Source organism: Grammomys surdaster, unplaced genomic scaffold (assembly GCF_004785775.1).
Source record: "Grammomys surdaster isolate TR1022 unplaced genomic scaffold, NIH_TR_1.0 126121, whole genome shotgun sequence".
Taxonomy (NCBI): domain Eukaryota; kingdom Metazoa; phylum Chordata; class Mammalia; order Rodentia; family Muridae; genus Grammomys; species Grammomys surdaster.
The window spans coordinates 4,579,593-4,598,957 of NW_021620929.1; the positions used below are offsets into that span (position 1 = coordinate 4,579,593).

Genomic DNA, 19,365 nt, shown 5'->3' on the forward strand with positions numbered 1-19,365 from the left:
TTCACTTCCTTACCCGCTTCTGACTTCATGCCCCCTTCTCTCCCTTTCTCTCCTTCCTCCCTCTTTCCCTCTCTCTCCTTTCCTCCTCCTTTCTCTCCCCTCTTTCTTTCCTCCCTCTCTCTGCATCGCTTTCTCCTCTGTCTCTCTCTTTTAGTGACTCTCTGAATCCAGTTATAGGATCTATGTACTCATGGATGTAGGGCCGTCCACTAGAGTGTGGCTGGCCACAGTCCTAAAGAAAACTGACTCTCTCTCCCAGAAGCCATCAGCTGTCAATAGCTCATCACTCAAGTGTGGGAGCTTTTGAGCCCCTCACCCCTTGGCAATGTCTTATCATAGGAAATTTTTACTGTCTGGTTTCTATAGTGTCATCTTGTGGTGTGCTTGCATGTATTCGCATATTTTATCCTTACTGTGATTGCATGGAGTGTGTGTTGATATCCTCCCACTTTGGCAGTAAGGAAGCCAAGATCTGAAATCTCTTGATGTGAGCAGTAGAATTCAGATTGAAGAGCAGCTCTCTGTTCCCTCAAAGTAATGAACTTGCCACCCCTCACCTATGTGTATATGTCCTCGCCCTATGTGTCTTCTTGTTTAGTTGGTAATAGATGAGGTATGATTACAAAGTCAAAAGCCCACCTGTTCTTTCTACTTTGTAAACGGCCTCTGAAGACAGAGCCAAAGATGAAGCGCCCACCTCTGTTCCTCCCCATCTTCTCCAGTCTCCTCCTCCCTATCCTCTGTCATACTGCCACAGATGATCCGGAAGAAAGAGTCACAGGCATTCCTACAGAAACAGATCTCTGAGCCAGTCCTTGGGAAAAAAACAAAGTCGTTGCCGGATTTGTTTTTCTTGGTTGATTTATTTGACAAGGACCCATTTTGTACATCATTTTTGGAACTTCAAAACCCTTTTCATCTGCAAAGGTCTCTCTTAGAAGCCAAAGGAAAAAGAGACGAGAGGCTATGTATGTGATCTCCGACACAATGCTTTCTGGCCCCTGAGCTCTGCCTTTCAGACTCTCTGACCCTGAGATCACACAGGTTGAGGATCAAGGTCTGGAGAGTGCTAAATCCCATCAAGCAGGATTCAGATTTGCACTGATCCTTAAAGGAACATCTCTATCACCTTTCTTTGACTTGGTAGGACATCTCCCTGCTAAACACATCTAGCCAGAGCACATGAATTATTCAGTCTCTAAGAAGACTGGTTGGTAAGATGAGGTGTTACAACCAGCCAACAAAAGGAGCTTTCCTGCTCTGGCTGGCTGCCGATTCAATTACTTGTATGGTCCTTCAGAAGACATCCTATTCCAAGACATCCTTTCTGCAGATCTCAGGCAACAAGTCAGCCTTGAAAGCATCCTTCATCCCGGCACATACCATGTCAGATGCAATCAAAATGGGCACCGAGCTCCCTGGGAACTCCCCCTGGTTTCACATGTGTTTTAGCTATGGGAAAGACACATGCATAAAACATTCAAGCTGAATACACAATTGCTTTTAATAACCCATGCTGCTAAATTTATTGGATCACACTGCCCCTTTGAACTGGGATATGGAATTTTCCATGTTGTAGCCCAGTATCTCCTGTGAGAGGCAGACCTTGCCATTTCGACTGTTTGTCTCTGTGCGTGAATTCCCAGGCTTTGGCTACTTTGTTAAGAACCTCTTGTGATCAAGTTGGCTGGGGGTTTCCGCCACCATTCTTGGTGCTTCTGTTTGGGTGACAGTGGCTGCAGTGTTCATCAGTGTACCAGTCCTCTGCCTCTGCATGAACGTCCTGGGTGTGAGGCTCCAGACTTCCCCCAGAGAACCATAAGGTAGAATCCCTCCATCACTTTCTACTATTCTGCTTTCTTGTTTTTTTCTAAAAGTAAGCAAGTGGCTTAACTTTCTCGGTTTCCTTGCACCCTGGTGCTTAAATCAAGAAGATCAGAGCAAAGATGTTTACATGGTAGCTTCTAAGTCTCGAGGCCTAGATATGAGGGAAATTAGTTTGCTAAGATCCTTTCCCCTCTTATTCATCATGATCCTGACAAATAATTGTCACCAGAGATTGAATCAATAATCAGCAAATTGATAGTGAACATCTGTTGAGCACAAGATTCCTTGTTGGCAACAGTGGAAAAGAAAAAGTCAGTGTTCCATCAATGTCTGTGTTACTGTTATTTTATTCTCAAGCTCTGAGATGTAGCACAGTACACAAGTGCACAGTATTTTCACTTGTATGGATTGTTTGTGTGTGTATGTGTGTGTGTGCGCACGTGTGTGTGTATGTGTGTGTTTCAGATGTGTATTAAATAAAGAAGTCTTTTAAATGCATAGCCTACTAGCTATCTTTGTTTAGAATGAGGCTACACTCAAATGTTTTTATGAAAACTCAAAAAGGCAAGTTAATTTCGTGCCTGTGTTTTATTTATTTGTCTATTAAATAATTTAGATGATACTGAAGAATGATAACAAGATGATATATTCATGATTAAAACTCTCTGACACTGCCATCCTAAGTGTACCTAAACACACATTCCCCCAGAAGCAAGTCAGCTTATTATTCAGGGACGTAAGCCAAGAGCCTTTGAGTATTTGACAATACCTGGTCATTAGCTTGCATGGCTCACCACACAGCCAAGCCATAATGGACTCTTAATGAAATCGTTCTCACACACGTCCTTGTGTGCTTCCCCTAGTGTGCACCATAGTAACATTAAGATATAACCCATGCCCCTACAACCTTGACTCTCTGGGTGAGCAACGATATGGAGAAAGAAATAGCTTCCCACTGAACTGTACACATCCCACTCTGCGTTATCCTTGAGAGGGAGACACCCAAGACGTGGCAAAATGCCGATGTGTCACTGGGAGCTGGTGGTAGGTCGAGGCCTAAGAAGCAATAGAGCGAGAAAGGAATCTGGAAGCACAGGGACTGCTGCTTTAATATGCCACAGCCCTAGAGGAGAGTGTTAGTGGCCACCAGTGCCTGCAATGGAAGCAGCCATCAACACCCCCCTACACACACACACCCCTCTGAGGAGCCTTAAACCCATTCAGATGTGTGATGCTGTTGAGTGTAGTGAATAGCTGAACGTGGCCTTGGCATCTCTGTGGTGATAATTTGTGGGCTCCCTGATTTTGCTCGGAGTTAAGTGGTCTTTACATCCCAATTCTGGCAGTGCTGAACAGTGATACATTGTATCCACAATCCCGCCTGGTTTATTGGCGCTCACATAATGACAGCCTGTTGAATGGGAAGAAGTATATAAACAAAACAGCCTGATCAGAGGGTAAGTGCTCGTTTTCCTAGCCATAGTCACTCTGAGTCATCGGATTTTCTTCTGGAGGTGTGGGCCCGGTCTCTGAACCTGGTCTACATGATTTGCTTTTGCCATTAAGACTTTTACAAGAGCTTAAGTTTGATTACATAAGGAAGCCACCAGCTAGCACAAGGGAACCTAGGTCCAAAAGAGAAAGCACTGGCTGAAATCCTGGCCCCTTGCAGTGCCTAGGGCAAGAGCGCTTGTTTGAGGGATTACAGCAACCTCTATTAAGAACAAGCTTAAGGGGGTGTGCATCAGGGCCAAAGTACACTCTCACTAGAAGCCAGACCAGTGTTTAATGCAAGACTGAGAGGTGGAAGCAGGAGCTGATAACAGCTCAGAGAACAGAAGGGAGAAGATGGGCATGGTAGAATTGAGAAAGGGCCACTGTTGTCTGTCCTGAAGGGCGCTGTCGAGTGTTATTTGATACCTGTGCCATGCTTTAGGGAACCGAATTGATTTGATGGGCTAGCTTGGAGTAGGCAGGTGACAAGTCATATTTCTCGCACCAGGTACACGTGGTTTTTATTGTCTCTGTTGACTACTGTGCAAGTTGGAAAAGAGAGCATATTGCCTATTCATGGTGCAAGGATGCAAGGATTAGAAGCCAGTAAAAGGTATGAAAATACCATTCACTTACCTGGGTCCTGGTTCTCCTTTCAAATTACACACTAGTTCCTTTCTTTTATGTGCTCTGAGAAGGTGTTTTCTTATACAAACTAGAGAAGAGAAGGAGAGGGAGGGGTCTGGGAGGAAGAAGAAAGGGAGTGAAGAAACAGAAGGGAGAGGAAGCCTGTGAGTAAGAAAGGATAATGGGAAGGGGAAGATGCGATGGATAGGTCATCTGTCATTCAGAGTCAGCCTCAGCCATAGGTGTAGAGGATAGTCATTATTTTGGTGGGATTGAAGAAAGTAGAAAAGTCCCATAGCTGAAAAAGACATACCTTCAGTGCTTGTCCAGGATTCAGGATGCCATAAACCATTTGAGACGATTCTTTGTGTGTGTGTGTGTGTGTGTGTGTGTGTGTGTGTGTTAAATCTCCAATTTATGACTCCCTTGCCTTTGTTTAGGACCTGATCTGTAGTGAAGAGGACTTGTTTACACTGGGTTGATTTTAGTAATCATCATGTTTTTGTGGCCCTCATGGGACTGCTGGCCACACAGGGTACCGGTGTATCCACAATAGTGTGTGTACCTATGTACGGGATGGTACAGGATGAAGGGCCACATCAGGAGAGGTACAGCAGGGTGAGGATGATGCTGAAACATGCATGGGTGACGTGGGCTGGCTGAGGACCTCTGCAGGGCATTTGCTTGGACCGCAGGAGCAGAATCTCATGACATACAATGGCTGATCTGGAAGTACACGGAGCAGTACACTGAGGGGAACTAGTAGGGACATGTCAGGGTCTCAGAAGGCTCTCAGAGTGGAGGAGGTGAAGCCACACAGCAAACACTCAGCTCTCATAGTGCACTGTTGTTGGCCGATGCCTGTGTGTAACACTGTCATAATACAGTGATAAACTGCCTGTCATCTCATTGAGAAGCCACCGAGTGAGCCCAGGAATCCCACCATGGAAGCTCATCCTCACTCAGCCTTCTCTGGGCAGCACAGGTGACCCTCACACACAAGCCAGCCAGCTAGCCAACAAGTAATCTTGGCCATCAAGATACAGATGTAGGGAAAAGCACCATGTATGACATTAAGTAGTGTTGTGAATTGTGGGCAATATCTTCAGCTCTCAGAGCCTGGGCTTTTCTCAGCTATTGATGAACTAGCTACTTCTCAGCTGTTGATGGGATCTGGACCTTGTACAGCGGTAGGGGAGGATTAAGTCAGCTAAAACTTGTAAATCAGGGAGCTGGTGCCATGGTGTTGGAGGCTCCCCAGAGTCTTGCTGTCCCTGCTCCTGGGTCTTTGCAGTGTGTGATAAGCCAGTGCCAGCACCTCTGCTGGGAGCTGGGGGTCAGCAGTGCTCTGGGGTGGTCTTTCTTTCCCGGTTCTTCTGGTCCTGAGCCTCTGCCAGGCAAGCCTGCAGAGACACTCTTCCTTAATGCCGCTGTCCTCAGGGAATGGGCCCTAAGGCTGCAGCCTGTGTGTTTGCTGATCTTATCGGAAGAGTGATTGGAGCCTGTTTCACTATTGATGTTGGCTTTGGGCCTAATCTTACTGTCCTGAACTACAGTCCATGAGGGTGGGCCAGATGTAGTTCTGGTGCTCCAAGGGGTGGAGGCTCCAGAGCATCGGCAGATAACTCACTGTACCTGGGGAGGATCCTACATTAGCAGAACCCTGCTCTCCTCCCAATTTTTACCAATTTCATCCCTTCACGAGCGGCTTGTTACCCAAAGAGTAGCCAAGTGGACCGTTATTCCTCCTCTGGCCTTGAGCACCATGTTTTCAATAACCATCGCTAGCATCAGCTCAACACTCAGCAGCTGCACGCCTGTGTTAACCACTTCCATATGCACAGGGATGCCTCAGAGCCGCCCTGCGCAGTAGCTCCCTTCCTTCCCGTTTACCCAGATGAAGAATGGAGGCCTAGAAAGGTTCAATCATTACCTGAGCTCAGAGAACCAGTAAATGCACGACCAGAACTAAGCAGTCTGTCTGCAGCGACTCTAACCAGAAAGCCCAAACGTTCACGTGAGTGACCTGGAGATGTGGTTGACAGACAGATCCAGTGCAGCTGAGACATGGCCTGAGTGTGTGTGTCTATGTGCATGCGTACTCATGGAGAACAGAGGACAACTCCTAGTCTCATATGCAGGCATGCACGCATACACACACACATACACACACACATACACATACACACACACATACACACACACATGCACGCAAGCACGCACGCAAGCACACACGCAAGCACGCACGAACGAACTCATACTTCCTTCTCCCTTTCGTTTTATCTTACAAGATTGCTTACTAGCTTCTAACTTGCCATGTGGAGCTCACTATGTAGGCTAGATTAGCTTAGGCTCTCAGGCCAGTGGATTCTGTCTCTCTGTCTCTCTGTCTCTCTCTCTCTCTCTCTCTCTCTCTCTCACTCACTCACTCTCCCTCCCTCCTTTCTCTCCCTCCCTCCCTCCTTCCCTCTCTTCCTCCCCTGAGCACTGGGACTAGAAGGACACACCACTGAGCCATCCCCTCCCCTGTTTCACATGTATTCTGGGGATTGAGTTCAGGTCCCTAGACTTGTAAGACAAGGACCTGACTGATAGACATCTCTGTAGTCCATCTTGCACTTCCCACACGCTCCTGCGTGCTGCCGATGCTACTTGTCCCCAGATCACATACTGGATGACAGAGCTGTACACCGGGAAACTGAACAGCTCTGGCTGGCTTGGTTAGTCAGCTGCCTGCCCGTTTGGTTGGGTCTAAGGTGTGAGCTCATCCGTGGCCACCTGGCAGCCATGCCACACGAGCTCCATAGGAGGTGGAGAGTGGTACCTTGATAGTTTGGAGGTGAGGGGAGCACTCTGTGATGTGACTGGTCTGGCTTTGGAAGTTTTGGTAACTCAGCACCCTCTCTTCCTCTGGAGTCACCAGGATAGCTCAGCCTCCCTAGTCTCCACTCTCAGCTGGCCTTCTAGGCTGAAAATTCTTATTTGTGTCACCCAAACCTTTCTTCTCTGCATTGCCCATCTTTGATTACCGTATCATTTACCTTTCCAGTCCCTTCCAGAGCTTTCCAGGAACATTTACTCCTGTCTTAGCTCCAGCTTTCCTTTTGATGTCAAGTTCTAACAGGGTTCAAACTAGGGTATCTCTGTCATCATGGCCTTCTAAACCCTAGGGGAAAAGGCCAAGTTCTATGAGCCTCTTAGAAACCTTCATTGGTATTTATGTGGTAGCCGTTACAAGAATCATCTACTTCATTAAGCCTTCACTACTATTGAACAAAAGATTGTTGGTCAGACATGGCACACACAGTCAGAGACTGGTTCAAGGTCACCCCAGAGTACACTTGGGCTCCATTCTGAACTCTAGTCTTGTAGTTTCCTAAGCCTAACCCTCCACATTGCTGCCTCTCTCCTTCCCTTCCATCTTCTCTGCAGCTCAAGGCGTTTCCTCAAAACAAACACTAATTCCGTGCCTACTTTTATTAGCTCCAGCCTGTGCTGAGGGCTGGTGATCCAGGCCAACTGTGTTTCGTTTGCCCACAGAGCTCCATGTCACTGACCGCAGTGTTAGCACTTCTCAGTTATGTGGCTTTGTGGCAGCTTACTCAGCTCGCCCGACCCCACATGACCCATAGAAACCCGTGTTTTTATTTATAAGTGTGGATCATTGAAGGAGTCACACCCCAGGGATGTCACACATGTGAGATGGGACCTCATAGCATTGGCCGATAGCAGGTGCACAATATTCTTACCTGAAGTTGCAGGTGAGTTAAATCCAGCTACCTTAGCTTGCCATCCAAAGTCTTTCTTCTATCCATTTACATGGCACTCGTGATGACATATCGATTCCCCTAGACGGCACTTGTGCTGGTTGGTTGTAACTGTCTATTGGACACAATCTAGAGGCACCTGGGAAGTGATTCTCAATGAAGGATTGCTCAGATTAGGGTGGCTTAAGGGCGTATCTAAGGGGAATTGTCTTGATGACACTGTTTGATGTTGGAAGGCCCACTGTGGGTGGCATCATTCCCTAGCACTGTATCCTAGGCTGTATAAGAACAGGAAAGGAAGCTGAGCAGTAAGCATACATTCTCTCTCTGCTCTTGACTCTAGATTTGTTTTCAAGATCCTGCCTTAATTTCCACCCTTGATGGAACGTAACCTGGTTTTGAAAGCCAAATGGACACGTTGTCCCTTAAAGTTATTTTTTGCCAGGTTATTCTGTCAGAGCAATGAGTGAGAAACTAGGGCAGCGCTCTTTGCAGCAACCATCACTGCTCAGGGGCTGTTCTATTTTTGACACTGTACTTCTCTGCTGCCAAACTCCTATCCAGTCTTCAAAGCCCAACATAAATATTGCCTCTTCTACTCAACCATTACAAATCTCGCATATGAGAATAATTCTGTCCTAGGAGACTCTTGTGTAGTCCTGACTCACGGTGCTTTGCTCACATTAATAAAACTTCCTCCACCATAGGAACCATTAGGCTCCTGATTCTCCCATTTGTCCATTTTGTCCTTACTGAGGGCAACACTGTCTGACAGAACCTTCTGCAGTTAGGGGGTGGGGGTATCCATTATAATTGCCACTCACCATGTGTAGCTATTGAAGGCTGAAGATGTGGTCAACATAGCCAAAGGGATGAATTAGAGATTTTATGTCATTTGAGTCAACTTAAGTAGCCACATGTGGTCAGTGCGTAGTGTATTGGACAGTGCAGAGGGTTGTTGATCAAAGAGTCTAAAGGAATGAATGGAAAATAACAGTTGTAACAAGCACCATGTGGTGAGGCCTAGCTGCCAAAAGCCATCCTGGGTTTGATTTGACGTGGTAGGAGTGCTGGTTGGGGAGGAGTTTCCTGAGGTAGTGATGCGGGTATTTAAAACACTGTGTACAGGTATGAGGGTATAAGCACGGAGCACATGCAAATGGCCTGTGGTGGAATGGAGCATGGCTTATGAACGGACCTCCAAGCCTGTCCAGGGGTGACACCACTCCTCCGTCCATTCTCTGCTTGTTGAGCCTTCTAAACCATTTCCCGTCCTGCTGTGCACTAGGTAGGCTTGGAGCAGGTTTGGCTGTGAGACACCATGCTGAAGCTTCATTTCTTTATCAAATGCTTTGCTGAAGAACGGGATACTGGAACATTGCTTCTTTCCATCCCCAGTAAGCGATCATGGGTGTTTTGTTTTAAGCATCCATCCGTGGCTCAGCTGGTAATCTTCCTGGTTTTTTTCTGACTGTGGGTGATATTCTGGGTTTATTGTGAATGAACTGTGTTCTCAGATTGGTGTCAGCTCCACCCTCCAGACCATGTTCAGTTCACGGATTCATTCATTCGATAAACTTGTATAGTGCCTTCAGCAAGCAGAGGCTGTTTGGGGCGTGGTTTTCCCTTTAGAGGAAAAAAAGTTCACTGCCCTGCCCCTGGAGGTGTTGCTCGTGTGGCTGCTGTGTCACATGTGTGTCGGTAGGTGGCAGAAAGGAGTGAGGCTATGTCTATGCTGTGTTTTGACATATGAATATCTCCTGAAAAAAAAAGTGAGCCTGAAATGACCACCAGTCTAGCTCTAGAGGGGCCAGTCAGGGCTCTAACTTGAGACCACCACTAGTCTGGCATAAGGCAGAGCTGGTCTGGCTCCCAAGAGAGTGAGCAAGCCAGAGACTAGAAGAATCCTGCCTGGGACTACAGGCCCCAGCAAGAGTGAGGCTGAGACAGACAAGGATCACAGGGGGCCACTTGGGTAGGCTGATGGGGAGCAAGCCTGAGACAACCACCAGACAGGCACCATGGGACCCAGACATGGAGCTAGCTTGAGATGACTATGTCCCATATGACCCCTGCCCAACACCGTAATGCACAAGTGAGTTACAGCACTCCTGAGACAACCCCAGACACTCAGATACCCAGGGTACCACTAAGAGAAGCAAGTAAGTGGTGGAGAAATGGAAGAGAATGAGGAATAGAAGGATGTGGACACAATGAAGAGAGGGAGAACTGGAGACTTGAGGGTAGCGAGGAATGACCTGATGTGAGTAGCTGGTGATGCTACTTGGACCATGGTGAGATCCTGGCCCATCCTGCCACCAGGGATCATTTCTGGGTTCAGGGATCTGCAGCAGCAGGAGTCTATTACCACCAGAGGCCAGGTGAACATCACTGGTTTAGGCTGCCACCCAGGGACATGTTGATGTCTGAGGGCTGTACAGAATAGGTCCCATCCATCACCTCAGCATCATGGGAGAGCTAGACCTAGAGGCAAGAGAACAGGAGAGATTACTCCACCCCTAACCAGTTGTAGTGCTTGGGAGAGCAGAGACCACCACACAGCAGGAGTTTCCAGTGAGCTGACCCTGAGGACATGAGTATGGGAGAGCCTCTTGTCTGCTGTGTGGTGGTGGCAGCCAGGGAGAGATCCTCTCCCCTACCTCTTGCCTTCATCACAAGCTGCATGCAGGAGAGCTGGCCCTGAGAGAATCATGAGAGCGGGAGAGCTGGCCTTGCCCCTCACAGGCTGCAGCATTTGGGAGAGCAAATCCTGCACTTCACCTTGGCAGCACATTAGGGCTGGCCCTAATGACAGGGGCATCTGCTGGGCAGTGGCATTACAAGGGAGAGACTGCCCTACCCCCATCTTTTGCCATCCATGGCAGGCAGAAGTGCTGACCCTAGCGTCCTGCGATTGAGGAGAGTGGGAGAACTGGCCATGTCCCTCAGTAGATGCAACTCAGGGGAGCGGGCATTGCACCTAACGTGGGCAGCAGGGTAGAGCTGCCCCTGCCAGCGGGGTGGGGGATAGGAGTTGCCAGTGAGCCTACCCCAAGGGCATGAGCACAGGAAAGCCAGCAGGCTGGCTATCTCAGATACCTCTCAGGGCCAGATCCAGGGCTTTGAGTTGGCCCACCCCAACATCTGCCCCGTCAATGAACTCCTGGAGTGCACGAAGGGCCAGTTCTACAGCTCCAAAAAATGTAGGGTCTCCATGACCCAGGGCAACAACAGGATATCTGAGAGGAGTCCCATGAGGTTCCAGTATTGATAGAGTAGCAGAAGCCAGAGGCCTCCCTCATATGAGACTCACAAGCCATTGCAGTGAACATTTAAAACAAAAAAAAAAAAGGATGGACAAAAGGGTGTGCTGTGGGACACACTGACACAAGCTTCCACAATGCGATTTTTATTTTCTCTCTGTTCTCTGCTTAGGAGGAGGTTGCAAGGGTGGAGGGTGGGTATGAGGGGAAGGGTATGGGGAGGGGAGTGGGACCCGGTGCATGATGTGAAACTCACAAAGAACAAATACAAAGTTTCGCTTTTTAAAGTTATACTGTCTGATTCCAGGGAATGTGTATCTGGGTTCTCCAGGCAGCTGAGCCACCAGCCCTCCACCATAGCTGTAGTGTTGAAGGTCTGGTGCCTCATTCTCCTGCATCCCTGTAAAATTCAGTTTTACATGGAAAACATGAATTTTCCAAGTGACTCTATATTGATGTCCCAATCTCTCTGCCATGAACTTGAGCCTGGAATTGCCAAATAGCCTCACTATGAGCTGTCCGTGGCTTTGTGTATTCTCCAGGGACTCTTTCCCCCTGCTTACAAGTGGGCAGTGTGTGCATTTCTCAGAGATCCACAGTCTTCTAGTAAAAAGAAACAGATTTCTTCTTGTTTCCAATGAGCTTGTCCCCACACCAGTTCCCTTTATACCCTGGACTCACCAAAAAAAATTAAAAAAAAAACCCTACTCAAAGTCTTGTCCAAATGAGTTGTCACTAAAGAATGAAAGCCAGATGTTATTTTAGTGAAGAATAACTATGTGGCCATGCTGCAGGTTGAACCTGGGGTCTCCATGGATGGTTTCCATGTGCATCGGTAGCTGGACTCCCAGGTGATGGTGCCTCACATTCTTAGTCTTTTATCTGAAACACAACATGCATAGACGCTTAAGAAACTACAAATGACCAAGCCATGCCCCTTACCACAGCAGAACTCAGTCACTCACGTAAGTCAGACTTAGACCTTCTCAGTAAGCTGCAGTGGGCTCGGAATTCAGGCTGGGAGGCCCGGTCCATGTGACAGAAGGTGGGGGTGGGGGGAAGGACAGGTTCAGACCAAAGCTGCCTCCAGCTCTTCAGTGAGAGATCTGCTTTTGTTGGGAGCCCTCCCACCCTCTCAGTAGCATACTTCAGATAACCATCTACGAATTAAAGATGAAATCCGGCCCTGGAGTGAAGAGCGGCCCTTTGGGGGTTAGTGTTACAGCCTACTCTACCCCAAGGCTGATTCAATGGCCAGCTTTTGGGCCAAAGGAAGTGTTTTCTATAATTGGCTAAATCTCTGTCGGAAGGTGGCTGAGCCTGCTACTGCTTCCATCACAGCAGCTTGTCTGTCAGATGTTTCTCACGCGTTGAAACTTTTGGATACAATCTATTTGTTCTCTGACTTTTGGGACTAGGCTTTCTGGTATCAGAACTTTCTTAGAGAGGTGGCCTTCCTGTTCTTATGCCCTCAGGGTATGCTCGCCAGTAGAGCTGGCCCTGGATATGGGGGGTTGCAGGTGAGCTAGCACTAAGGGCATGAACACAGGAGAGCCAGTCCTGCCTCTTGTCTGCTGGGAAGTGGCACTCCAAGGGAGAGAACGTCCCCCCATCTCCAATCCCTTGTCATCCATGGCGGGCAGAAGAGCTGACCATGGGGTCCTGAGATTGAGGAGAGTGGGAAAACTGGCCATGTCCCTCACTAGATACAACTTGGCAGAGTGAGCTCTGGACCTCACCTGGGCAGCAGAATAGAGCTGCCCCTGCCTGTGGGGTGGGGATGAGAAGGAAGAAATGGTAGAATGGAACTTAGAGGGTGAGTGGGGACTGAGGCAGAGATGAACCCAGTGGGCAGAGCCTGCAGCATCACCGTGGAGATGGGTGGATCTTCAGGGTGGATAAGGCAGGTTTGTACAGGTCTTCTACCCCAGGCTGGGGTCCTGGCTCATGGGCCAAGCCATGAAAGGCTAACCATGAAGTTCTAGGGGGAGCAGCCCAGCCAAGGAGCTAGTTCCAAGCACCTGAAATACCTCTAGGGCATTGGCTCTCGACCTTCCTGATGCTGTGGCCTTTAGTAGTTTTTCATGTTGTGATGACCTCCGAGCATAAAATTATTTCATTGCTATTTCATAACTCTAATTTTGCTACAGCTATGGATCTTAATGTAAATACTTTTTTTTGAGATAGAGGGTTCCTAAAGGGGTCACGACCCGACCCACAGATTGAGAACCACTGCTCTAAGATAAGGCATAAGCCCATCTGTGAGGAAAAGCTGAGGTTTTTTTTTTCCTGTGTAAATAATGATTTGTAGCTCCTGTACCCCCTCGTTTTGATCAGATTTTTAAAATAAACTATATTATTAAAAAGCCCTGAAAATAGGTAAAAGTACTATACACCAAAATTAACCTAACCCAAAGTCTATACAAGCAACAAACTTCTATATAGAATAGGCGTTCGGGATAGAAGCTGCTGAGGTTTACATCAGATTTTATGCTCTTAGTGTCAAATGTATTTTACGTACTTCTTAGTTGCAGGAATTTTCCTGCCACATTGTATTCGCAGTGGAGCTTGGTGATTGGACAGTAGAAGAGGTAGGCGGAACCAGGAGTTGGGAGGAGGAGAGAGGAGGGAGAAAGGAGGAGAGAAGGGAGAAGCAAGATGGAAGCCGACCTTCCTGTCTCTAGCAGCCTTGGGTAGATATTCATATTAAAAGGTTAGATATTGGGTCTACAATTCTGTTTGTGTGGGCATCTTGTGTATTGAGTATTTGCTGATATATAAATCCATTGGATAACCTTTAAGCGTTAAGTTCATTCTACTGGGTACCGTGACCATGGCGGATATTATCTGGGGATTAACTGAGCATTAGGAGGGTGGCAGAGTTGAACCATAGGCCATGCCTGGAGTCATGGATGCCACGGAGCTGGCCAGCAAAGGCAATGGCCACGGAAGCTTTTCATGGGTTTGGTATGGGCTCTCCTGGCTAGCTGGTGCTGTGACAGAGCGGGGACATAGAACACCAACATGGCAGTGGCTCGGGAACTAGCCGAGTCACACTTTTTTTTTTTTAATTCTCCCAATATACCTATTCATCACAAAGAAATCCATGACCAATTAGAACTAAATACTAGCTAGAACTAGAGAAACAAAATTTCATCTCCTCATTTGTAACTCAGGTCCACCACCTGCATCCATCCCCTCCTCATCCCCCCTATGTTCACCCTTTCTCCTTGATGCCTCTTTATGTTATAGTGAACCCACATGTACATTTGATTAATCATCTATTTTCAACCTGTGGGTCGTGACCACTTTGGGTGGCCCAAAGCCATGGGAAGACACGGATATTTACATTATAATTCTTAACAGTGGCAAAATTACAGTTATGAAGTAGCAACGAAAATAATTTCATGGTTGGGGGTCACCACAACATGAGGAACTGGATTAATGGGTTGTAACATTAGGAAGCTTGAGTACCACTAGTTTATATATGTATACACACATACACACACACTTAAGTTCCATTCTTGAGAGAGAACATACAACATGTATTTCTTTCCTTTCTCTGATTATATGACTTCAATTAATATTATAAATTCCATGTCCATACATTTTAAAAGTCAAATATGTTAATGATTATAACACCTTTAAGACCAGTACTCAACAAATACGGTTATTATTTTTAATATTTAGACATGAGAGAACAAGAAAAGATAGTTTCTTGTATATGAATGTGAGCCTGGGAGTTTTTAAATAAGAGGAGCATGGTGTTTGTACCATTCATCAGGTCACATTAGCTCAAGTTTCTCTCCCTTGCTCAAGTGCCATTGGTGAACAGGCACTCTTCTATACGCAGAGATGTCAGAGAGCTGGAAATGGCAAACTACAGCCTGGGAGACAAACTCAGCATTCTGCTTGTTGTATAAATAAAGTTTTATTCTAATTCAGCCATGCATATTTATGTATTGTCTATGGCTGCTTTCATGCTTCCTGGGCAGAGCCGAGTAGTCATGACTGACAGCATAGAGCCTGCAGTGCCTAACGTGATTACTGTCTGGCTTTCCTTTCTGAAAATGTTTGCTGGCAATAGCAATAAAGTTTTTTTAAAAAAAAATGACCACATACAGACAGCCGAGAGGAGAGTCTGGCGACCATTTTATACAAGGTGTCCTTTCAACCAAGACCTAACTGGTTCACAGAAGGGAATGAATTGGGGGAGAAGAAAGATATTCCAGACATAGGAACATTTGTAAACTCAGAGAAATGATGAGGCAGATTAAGTTAATGAGCTGAGAGGGCTTCGCCAGGACAGAGAGCAAAGGACATGACGTATAGAATTTACAGACTTTAGGGTTTGAGGGAGCTGCTGAAGGATTTTCACTAGGAAAAGAACATAATGTGGTTTAAATTGTGGGGAGCTACCTACAATTGAGTGAGAGGCTTGGGAGTGGGACCAGAGGTGAGGAGACTAGAGGAGCCCATTTGCTCCATGCAGAAGCAGCCAGGACCAGGCACGGCAGCAGAATGGGGAGAAAGACATGGTTTCAAGACACAGCAAGAGGCTAAGCTCTGAGCATCTGTCAGTGGGGCACATGGGAATGACACAGAACAGGGGAGAACCTTCTGTGATGTGGAAGAACAGATTCAAAATGGAGGAAGTGACCATGTCCGTCCGGATGTGGGGTGGGATATCCAAAAGGGAAAGTGCTGGCTGCACATGTCCCTCATTCCACAACTTTAATACCACAAGGACTCCTTGTTGGGTGTTACGTAGGCTCTTAAGCCCATCTTCTTATTCCTGCCCCCGCCTCACTTCCATAGAAATTGGCTCCCTTCCCCCGTCGGATTCCATTGCTATTCTGTGATGTCAAGAACCTCTTTCCAGTTTCCCAGACCAGACAGGTGGTTCCTACTTCCTCCTTTGAGGTTCCTAGACAACCTATTGCTTTGTACTTCTAATCCTTTTCAGTCTCTTCGGTAGCCTTTTCAAAGCACTGCCTTCCAGAGTACCTTCTTGTGCCCAGCCATTGGGTACACACTGTCTCTGGCGTGACTGGGGAGCAAACTACATACTCTGTCTCCTCCGTTTTGATGGAGGCTCCACATGTTGGCACTTGCTGAATGTTTGTGCTTTGTCCTGTATAGTGATGTGTAGATACACTGGATGACTTCATTCAGTTGGCCCAAGTGGTCCATGGCAGACTCTGTGTCCATGGCTTAGCTCTTGAAACTGGTTTGACAAGGCCTTATAAAGCCTTGTTCTTCACCTTTTGCTTGACTTCTTACTTACTTTTATTTTACTGTCATAAATACATATATACACATATACATGTATATGAATGTAATATGCACTGGAATGTTCATAATGCATATCATATAATAATTGAATCTGTGCTAAGCCATTCTCTGGTCCTGAATATACTAGAATAAAAAATATCCTTCCCCACATGAGCCTAATAGTCTATGAAAAATAGTACATATAATAATTAGGTAAAATATGTAGCCAGTGGAGTAGGGGAGTGGGTCAGAGAGTGCAGGGCTGGATCTGTAGTGGGAGAGGAAGGATTCTTGAAGAAAGGGAAATTTGAACAGATTTCTGAATAATGTGAAGATGTCGCCTATTGTAATACAAGAAGGATTGTTGTTGGCCTGGAAGAGAAAGCAGGGAAGATACCCAGAGGAGGATACAAAGAGGCACAGCTTATGAGGACGTGTGGGCGTGACGACATGGACTGTTGAGATGGAATCTGGGTTGGGAGATGGGAAGAACATGTAGAGATGCTTGGTAAGAGTTGGTGATTTTGAACAAAGTAATGATGAGTTTAACATGGGGACAGTTGCTGTAGCAACTAGTAGGAAATGGGATGTAGAAGGTAAGAATAGAAGAGAAAGCCCTAAGGCAGCTATCACCTCCACATCCCCTGTCTCTCCTGTAGTGAGATTGGTTAGCTCGTCCTTCTATCCAAGCATCCTCCAAGCCCCAGTGGCTTTTGAAGTATGTGTTCTTTTCCCTCATATTTGGGTCATGGTTTGGGTGGGTGTGGCCAAAATTCAGGATAGAAGCTGTAGATTAGGTCTAGAAGGGGACAGTGTTCTGATGTCAAAGAGATGAGATCAAGTCAAGTTATACAAACACATTGGAAGCCTCTGCTTTTATTACATCTACCAATCTCCTATTGACCAGGTTAATTTACATGGCAGAGGTCAGCATCACTAGGCAAGGAGATACGTATGCAAAAGACATACATAGAAGAAACCTTGAGTGTGCAGCTCTATATGATAGAAGGGGGGAGTATTGAAACAGTGGGCTCACTTGCCACAGGCTTTCTTCATATCAGTGTTCTGTGTCAATGTTCTCAGTGTCCCACCACATCCTGGCTCATCTCATGGTTCTTGCATCCATTCTTAGCTCAGGCCCTTTGACTCATATCCTAACAACTCACACATTGATATCCTTCCTGACTTCTGTAAACTCCCGCTTTTTGCTTGCTCTGCTGCCCAGCACATCCCAACAGTGTTCCTCTTACCTTATGGCATGTTTACCTCACGTTGTGTTTTTAGGAAGCTTCAGTGGCCAGCCATTAAGCAACAGAAAATTTTGTGAATGCCACTATTTCTGTATCCTTTTCATCGACAATATCAATATCTATGACACTTGACTGCTGCTACACTTGTCTTTAAGTCAGCTTTCTTTCTTTGTCTTTTCCATAAAGGTAAGCATTTTAAGCACATAAGCACAGGTATGTGTATGTGCATTTCTCGCCCCCTGAAATCTTGCATTTTGGGATCCTGGTCTCTCACCTTCTCCCTGACAATTTAGTCTTCCCTCTTGTATTAGTCAGGGTCCTCTGAAGAAACAGAACTGATAGAATGAATATGCACACATACTTAAACACACATGCACACACACATACACAGTTTATTAGAGAGCCTTACAGGCTGTGATCTGACGAGCCCAACAATGGCTGTTTCTTAAAGGAAAGGCCAAGAATCCAGTAGTTGTTCAGTCTTTGAGGCTGCATGTCTCAAGTGGTATTCAGTCTACATTGGAATCCTGGAGAAGAAGTTTTAATACCAGCAGAAGAAGGTGTCAGATGTTGAGGTTTGGTCTTTTCCTGTGTATTGTAATGCTAAGTATGGCCTCCAAGACCTGGTTGCCCCAGAGACTAGAGAGAGTCTGCACATAGACTCAAGTGTGCTATGTGACCTTGCCCCCAAGTTATTTCTGATTGGTGAATAAAGATACAAACAGCTGATAGCTGGACAGAAGAGATATAAGCAGGTTTTAGGGTTCCCGGGTCTGGGGGATCAAAGAGAACCACGAGGAGGAAAAGAGAAGGTAAGGAGGAAAAATGTCTCCGAGGGTTAGGAGTTAGGAAAACATGGCCCTGAGGGCTAGCCAATTGGAGTAAAGAGCAGCCCAAATGAAACACAATAAGTAATAACCCAGGGTTATGGATAGGACAGTAGAGTCTCGTAACATAGAGGTAGAAAGCTGCCCAGCTCTTGTACTGTTTAAGGCTTATTGTAAATAATAAAGGTCGTGTGTTTTTTTTATCTGGTAACTAATGATCAAAGGCGGGGTAGAAACCCTGGATTGCAATTAAAAATTTCTACAGCAGTCAGTCAACAGGATAGATGGACTTGCCTTTAAGAGTGAGGGCAAGCAGGCAGAAAGCAGGCAGAAAGCAAAAATTCCTTGTCCTGTGTCCTTTTATGTGGGCTACCACCGGAAGGTGTGGCCTAGATTTAGGATGAGTCTTGCCATCTCAAACAATCCAATGAAGAACATTCACAGGCAAATCTAGCTCCTCAGGTTTTCATTGATACCAGATGGAGTCAAGTTAGCAACCAAAGTTGGGCTTCACACTCCTGGTCTCTTTAGGGTGTGGCAGGCCTATACTGTGTGTATAATCATAAAAATCATTTGACTATGCTTTGTCCCCATCATCCTCTGAGCCTGGAAGTCCCTACGCTTTTCCCTTTTCCTGTCCTTCAACAGTTGGCTCCTTCATATGCCCCTCCACCTCCAGTTAGCCACTCCTTCTTTCTTTACTTTTACAGTACAAGCCATTGCCGGATTTAATAACTTGGCTTGTAATTCATATTTCTTTTTTTAAAGATTTATTTATTTATTATATATGAATACACTGTAGCTGTCTTCAGACACACCAGAAGAGGGCATCAGTTCTCATTACAGATGGTTGTGAGCCACCATGTGGTTGCTGGGATTTGAACTCATGACCTCTGGAAGTGCAGTCAGTGCTCTTAACCACTGAGCCATCTCTCCAGCCCGTGATTCATATTTCTTGACCTTACCATTCAGGGTTACAAGTACTCCAAGTTCCTCCTCCTCCAGCCCATAAATATCCTTTGTCTTCCCCTCTCAT

The 19,365-nt window shown here is 46.4% G+C and overlaps 1 protein-coding gene and 1 non-coding gene across 2 annotated transcripts in view; both read left to right on the top strand.

Annotated features, from left to right (window-relative positions):
- The window catches only part of Slit3 (slit guidance ligand 3), a 595,378-nt gene that overhangs the window by 78,277 nt on the left and 497,736 nt on the right, over positions 1-19,365 (top strand). The window lies entirely within an intron of this gene.
- LOC114611782 lies at positions 9,367-9,501 on the top strand. The gene has a single exon (XR_003709891.1). It is a non-coding gene; the product is annotated as a small nucleolar RNA SNORA17 (small nucleolar RNA).